This window comes from Taudactylus pleione, unplaced genomic scaffold (genome assembly GCF_031769625.1).
Source record: "Taudactylus pleione unplaced genomic scaffold, aTauple2 ptg000562l, whole genome shotgun sequence".
Lineage (NCBI taxonomy): Eukaryota > Metazoa > Chordata > Amphibia > Anura > Myobatrachidae > Taudactylus > Taudactylus pleione.
In genome coordinates this window covers 1109820-1117357 of record NW_028284964.1, presented here as the reverse complement: position 1 = coordinate 1117357, position 7538 = coordinate 1109820, and the positions used below count along the sequence as shown (strand labels likewise).

The 7538-nt window shown below is 47.4% G+C and overlaps 1 pseudogene; it reads left to right on the top strand.

Moving 5' to 3' along the window:
* Positions 1 to 816: 816 nt before the first annotated feature.
* LOC148481782 (uncharacterized) lies at positions 817 to 3733 on the top strand (annotated as a pseudogene).
* The last annotated feature ends 3805 nt before the right edge of the window (positions 3734 to 7538 follow it).

Below are 7538 nucleotides of genomic sequence, written 5' to 3'. Positions count from 1 at the left end.
CCCCCTACTTCCTATAGACAATATGGAAGGGTGTGGCCGATTTCTTAATGCCCAGTGTACAACAATGAAAAGTGAAAAACCCAAAGGTGGGGGCTAGTGCAGCTGTGAGGGTATAACTATGCATCTCCCTCAGTGATAAGTGTTCTTGTGCCCAAGGAGAGTCCTGACGACTGGCCAGAATCCAATGCTCCTGTGTCTCCTTCACGACTGAGTCTAGATGTAAAGACTCTGGGTTCTTTTTCGTTTTTAATTCCTTTTACTTTCTGAAACCTATTTGTGATATATTTGTATTGTCCATATTTGTACTACCTTTTTCTGTAATCAATAACCTTGGAAATAGTTTTCGGATTAAACATTCTTAATCCAGTATATACTTCGTGTTCTTGTCGAATTCACGAGCCTGTGAGGTCAAAGGTACATACCTATATGTAAGTGAGTGTGCAAATTGAGATTTGAGCGGAGAACCTAACGACTCCCGTTAACTTTGTTGGTGGTGGCAGAACCGTGTTATAGTAACCGCATGTGCTGAGGTAACCATAAGTCACTGGTGGCGATTCTCAGATTGAGGTATTTGGAGAATCGGCCGGCTGGTCGTGACAAATTGGTGGCAAGCGGTGGGATGATGATAATTTTTGTTTTTATCACAAGAACTTAAGTGAATTAATGGTGTGTAATTCTTGAGAGAAACTACATCATAAATTCACCGGAGAACTACGCTCGAGGTTTAGATTTTAAACGGACATACATAGCAAATAGTTTCTGTTCCCCCCCCCCCTCTCTTGTTTTTCTTTTCTATTTTATTTGGCAATTAGTTTGAGGTCCAGAATGACCACAGAGTACCTGCAACAGAAAAGAGATGACCTTGTGGCCATGTGTATGGAGAGAAACATTGCCTGGAAGGGCCAGAACAAGGATCAACTGGCCCAATTACTCCAAGTGGCGGATCAGAATCTTGCTGCTGAAGGTGGCCAGACAATGGACAACCCTGCTGCAGAGGCGCAATCTGTACTGGACCTTACAACAGATGCCCAGCGGGGGTCGGACACCTCTGCTGGGTCAAGTGAGTCTGCACTAGAGAGTTTCCTTCAAACTGCTGACAGGCATATGAAGGACAGGGACATTGCCACAACTCTGCAGCTGATGCAGCAGTTCCAAACGTCTGCGGACAGTGAAGCTGCTGGACGCCGAGCTGACCAGGAAGCTGCCGAGCGGAGGGCAGTCTGAGAGGCTGAGGCTGCAGAGAGCCAGGCTGCGGCTGAGGAGCGCCAGGCTGAGCGTGTGTTCCAGCTGGAGATGGCCAGACTCCGTGGACAGAATGCCACCTGTGAACCGGGTAGGAAAAAGCCCGGCACGATCAATTTCCTGTATTGGAGAAGGATGGTGACCTCGATACGTACCTGAGGGGGTTTGAAAAGACTTGCCGACAGTTTGCACTGGACCACAGTGAATGGGCAAGTTATTTAACCCCTGGGCTGAGAGGAAAAGCTTTGGAGGCGTTTGCAGATCTTCCCCAGGAACTGGATGGTGATTATGCTGCGATTAAAAAAGCCTTGTTACAGCATTTCAACATCACCCCTGAGGCTTATCGACAAAAGTTCAGAGACTCAAAGCGCAGTCCCTCTGATACCTATGCAGGACTGTTAGCGCAATTGTCAACCCTGTTGCATCAGTGGGTTGATGGATTGCAGGTGACGGACTTTGACAAACTTAAGGACCTTATTCTCCAGGAACAGTTCCTCGCACTGTGTCCAGCAGAGGTCAAAGAGTGGGTCCTGGATCGGGATCCCAAAACATCTCAGGAGGCTGCCAGCCTGGCAGACAAGTACACCAGCACTCGGGCTTCTGTGGTGAAGAAGAGCTGGGGGATGCCAGGACAAGCAGCATGGAGAGAGAGACGACCTGGAGGATCACCCCCACGGTACCCTGCAAAGCCAGCTGTTGCTGCACCTTTTGAGGGGGCAGGGGGAAAACCTGTTTTGGCAACTGGCCGCAGGTGTTTTACATGCAATGAGCTGGGGCACATCAGTGTCGATTGCCCCAAGAAGAAAAGATCAACACCCTCTCCTGTGAGTGGCCCGGCAGGGAAACCTGTGCCAGCCATCCTGTGTGTGGAAGGGCCCCAAGGACACCCCCGGGACAATCTACAAGCGGTCCAGGTAGGACACCAAGTTGCACTTGGGCTATTAGACTCTGGCTCAGACCTGACTCTCATCCACCCAGCCTTAGTGGGTCCCGAGGATATTATTCCAGGGAAGACTATTACAGTGCGGGGAGTGGGTGGGTGCACGCAGAGGTGCCTATGGCTCGTGTGTATCTTGACTGGGGAGTTGGGAGAGGTATCCGGGATGTTGGGGTGCTGGACAATTTACCTGCTACAGTACTGTTGGGGTGTGATTTGGGGAAAATGCAAACGAAATATGTAACTGAGAATTATGTTGTAAATGATGCAAAGGTACAATCTAACCCAGTTTTTCCCCAGGTGACCCCTGCTGACCGACCCAGCAACAGTACAAATGAATGTGATTGTATCAGTGATGTACAAAGTACTGTTCTAGCAGATAACCCTTTGCAGTTCCACAGGCCAGAGTCTGGTCAGTCAGAAATGGGTCTAACGGTGTACCCTAATGAAAAACTGTGTAATGTACTGTTAGCAGATGATATTGCAAATGTACCATCATCAGGGTTTGGAGTGAATACTGTAGGTAACGATGCCATCCCTGTATTAGCAGTAATGACCAGGAGAGCCACAGCCCAGAGTAACTGTGAGTTAACCCCTGCACGTGGGGAGAGTGTGTCACTAGAGATTCCTCGCCCTCAACACCCCTCTTCCTCTCCTGCTGAAGCTGTCAGCACAGAGTCTGGGATAGGGGAGGACAGAAATCACATTTTGTCTCCTCACCCTGATCAACTAATGAGAAGTGCTGCTTTCAAAGCAGAACAGCAGACAGACCCCAGTTTGGAAGCTGTGAGGGGGAGAATCAGCGAGGCAGGTCTGGAGGGTAAATCAGAGAGAATTTTTATGGAAAATGGACTCTTATATAGAGAATGGGTCACAGCTGAGGGTGCTGAAAGGCAGCTTGTAATCCCTCAGATCTACAGAACTGAGCTCCTGAAAATAGCACACGAGATCCCCTTAGCAGGACATTTGGGGGTGAAACGAACCATAGCTCGGTTGAAGCATAAGTTCTACTGGCCCAACATGGGGAGGGAGGCAGCCGAATACTGTCGCTCATGCCATGCGTGCCAGATAGTTGGGAAGTCTGGTGATGTGGGGAGGGCTCCTCTCATTTCCCTTCCCATCATATCTGAGCCCTGTGAGAGGGTTGCTGTTGATATTGTGGGGCCCCTAGCCATCCCCAGCAGCTCAGGAAAACAGTACATTCTGACTGTAGTGGATTATGCTACAAGGTACCCAGAAGCTGTAGCGCTTTCATCCATTCGCACAGACAAGGTAGCAGATGCGCTTATCACCATTTTTTCTCGGGTGGGTTTTCCCAAGGAGATGTTAACTGATCAGGGTACCCAGTTCATGTCCCGCCTCATGCAGAGTCTCTGTCAGAGGATGCAGGTGAATCATTTGATTACATCCCCGTATCATCCGGCTACCAATGGGTTGGTCGAACGTTTTAATAGCACCCTGAAACAAATGTTGAGGACTTTTGTGGAGTCCCAGGGAAGAGACTGGGAGAGGTTCCTGCCGCACCTCCTCTGTACATACCGCGAGGCCCTCTAGATTTCATCAAGGAAGAGTGGGAAGGTAAGCTGGTCACTCCTGAACAGTCTGTGGTACACTATGTAGTACAGTTCAGGGAGAAGATGCAGTCTTTAATGGGAATGGCACAGAGCAACCTGAAGGCTGCACAAGCAAAATAAAAACTCTGGTATGACCGCAGCGCTAGGGAACGCATATTTGAAGTGGGGGATAAGGTCCTAGTTCTGATCCCTATGAGGCAGAACAAGCTACAGGCTGCCTGGGAAGGCCCCTACACCGTAGTGCAGCGCATCCAGGATGTTAATTATGTAGTAGAAAAGGGGGATGGACGTAAGAGACAGAAGATGTACCACATCAATATGCTCAAAAAGTACCATGACAGAGGGACATGTGTGTTAGCTGTGTGTAGCTTGCCTGAGAGTGATCAGGAACCCGACCCCTTACTAGATCTGGCAGCTGCTGCAAAAGAGGGGGGATGCCCACTACAGCACTGATGCAGCTAGAACAGCTAGCTAACACCGTACAGCCCTTTCAGTCCCATTTCACAGGAAAGCCAGGAAAGACACACTAGGTTACACATCACGTAAACACAGGTAATCAGAACCCCCTCAGACAGCCAGCATATCGTACTTCCCAAGAAGTGCTGGAGGCAATGAAAAGGGAAATTGATGAGATGCTGCAGCTAGGGGTGATACAAAGGTCTCACAGTTCATGGGCTACCCCAGTGGTACTGGTCCCAAAAAAATGTGGAGGTACAAGATTTTGTGTGGATTACAGGAGGTTAAATGATGCCACTGTATTTGATGCCTATCCCATGCCCAGGATAGATGAACTACTAGATAAACTTGCCCCGGCACGTTACATCACTGTCATGGATCTCAGTAGAGGGTACTGGCAGATCCCACTGTCACCCGAGGCCCGTGAGCTGTCCGCATTCATCACCCCATTTGGGCTGTTCGAATTTCTGGTCATGCCCTTTGGGATGAAGAATGCCCCTGTGTCCTTTCAGCGCCTGGTTAATGACCTGCTGGAAGGCCAGGAGGGATATGCAGTTGCCTACCTGGATGACATCGCAGTGTTCAGCCAGACCTGGGAGGAACACCTGATCCATCTGAATAGTGTGTTAGGCCGAATCACTGGGGCAGGTTTGACGATCAAACCCGAGAAGTGCCAGCTTGGCATGGGAGAGGTACAATATCTAGGGCACCATGTAGGGGGAGGTACTCTCCGCCCAAAACCAGACAAAGTGGAGGCTATTGCTGCATGGCCTACCCCTAAGACTAAAAAACAGGTGATGTCCTTTCTAGGAACTGCAGGGTACTACCGAAAATTTGTACCCCACTACAGCACCCTAGCCAAGCCCTTAACAGACTTGACAAAAAAGAAGTTGCCACAGGTGGTCAATTGGACTGAGGACTGTGAGAGGGCCTTCCTAGCCCTAAAGTCTGCTTTAGCTCAGTCCCCTGTGCTGCAGGCCCCAGATTTCAAAAAGAGGTTCATTGTACAGACTGATGCCTCTAATTATGGTTTTAGGTGCTGTGCTCAGTCAGGTCAATGAGCAGGGGGAAGAGCATCCTGTCATTTTCCTAAGTAAAAAACTGCTGCCCCATGAAGTGGCCTATGCCACCATTGAAAAAGAGTGTTTGGCGATTGTATGGTCTCTCCAAAAACTGCAGCCATATCTGTATGGGAGAGACTTTACCATAATAACAGACCACAACCCACTCGTATGGCTTAATAGAGTCTCTGGGGATAATGGTAAACTTCTCCGATGGAGCCTTACCCTGCAACAATACACCTTAACCATCCAGCACAGAAAGGGTGCAGAGCACAGCAATGCTGATGGACTCTCCCGGCAGAGTGAAGAGGCAGACAGTGGTACACAGGTAAGGCTGTGACGTGTGTCTCAGTCCCTCCTGTGCCCATCTTCAGGGGGAGGTGTGGCGTTTATCTCAAGAATAATCGCCAGGAATGATGTCATGTAAATGTATATATATATATATATATATATATAAATGTGTGTATCAACATGGTTTCTAGGCAGTGTCCTGTATTTGACCTGTAGGAATACAAAGCTTGGAGAAGATTTGTCTTCCTGGAACCAGGCATCTAGATAACCATCTCTTCTCTCTACAGGCCATAAAGTTTGGGGAGAGATACATCCTTAATGCAGATGGTCAGACCTGGTCAAGCCAGGTCATGGGATATAAAATCCTTTAGGAGGGAGATGACAGGAATGTAGGATATGTTACCTGCTTATTGGTTTCTAAAGAAAGACCCCTTCACACTGTTTCAAGACCCCCTACTTCCTATAGACAATATGGAAGGGTGTGGCCGATTTCTTAATGCCCAGTGTACAGCAATGAAAGAGTGAAAAATCCAAAGGTGGGGGCTAGTGCAGCTGTGAGGGTATAACTATGCATCTCCCTCAGTGATAAGTGTTCTTGTGCCCAAGGAGAGTCCTGACGACTGGCCAGAATCCAATGCTCCTGTGTCTCCTTCACGACTGAGTCTAGATGTAAAGACTCTGGGTTCTTTTTCGTTTTTAATTCCTTTTACTTTCTGAAACCTATTTGTGATATATTTGTATTGCCCATATTTGTACTACCTTTTTCTGTAATCAATAACCTTGGAAATATTTTTCGGATTAAACATTCTTAATCCAGTGTATTCTCCGTGTTCTTGTCGAATTCACGAGCCTGTGAGGTCAAAGCTACGTACCTATATGTAAGTGAGTGTGCAAATTGAGATTTGAGCGGAGAACCTAACGACTCCCGTTAACTTTGTTGGTGGTGGCAGAACCGTGTTATAGTAACCGCACGTGCTGAGGTAACCATAAGTCACTGGTGGCGATTCTCAGATTGAGGTATTTGGAGAATCGGCCGGCTGGTCGTGACAACCACTATAACTTCTTCATAATTGAAGTTGTTGATAGATAGATAGATAGATATGAGATACAGAAATGCCCAGCTAGTTTGTTGCTCCATAGGCTTATCTATCACGGCATGCATGGCGCGCCACACACCACACCATGAGTCGCGCCACACAAAAAGTTTAGTAATGTCGGGTAGCGTAATGCTGGAAAAAAGTAATTACGTGTAATACAACTTTTTGCCCACCAGATGTCACTTTTCCTAAACTGCATAGCGCATGCGTCTGATTTCCATTGCATGTTCTGTATCACCGCCAGATGATTGGCTGACAGAAGCGGTAATTCAGTACACTATACAGTATTACAGCGTTTTCCAAATGGAATCAGGAATGTATAATAAAGCTGTAGAAGAATGTCTAATAAAGTTTGAAATCATTAAGCTTTGTATTACACACTGACTGTGCGGTTGAAATTGCACACTTGCGCCAATGTAAGTACTGTCGGCACTGTCCCAGACTTAGACATTGTACTGATTTCATTACTTTACAAACTACAGAACTGTAGTAATGGGTGAAGCGTGTAGCCTAGCGGTCTAATGCCTAGTCTCACTGCTTCTCCCTTTTTCTTGTCCTGTAGGTTCGAGACCTTGAAAATATATATATATTTTTTATTATTTTTTAAATCTTCACTTACAATATTCAGTATTCAATACAGTACATGTGGAGCGCATGCCCAGTGTTTCGGGAGTCAAACAGCGAAAATGGGATTTTTATTACATACTGTACCTTAGAGCGCAAATTTGCGTCAGTGCCGGTGCTGTCCCAGACTTGGACACTATAGTGATTTTTCATGACCAGCAACTGGTAGTGGGCTCTGTTTGTATTACAAAGTGACTGTGCGTTTAGAGCACAAACTTGCGTCAATGTTGATGCTGTCCCAGACTTGGACACCTTA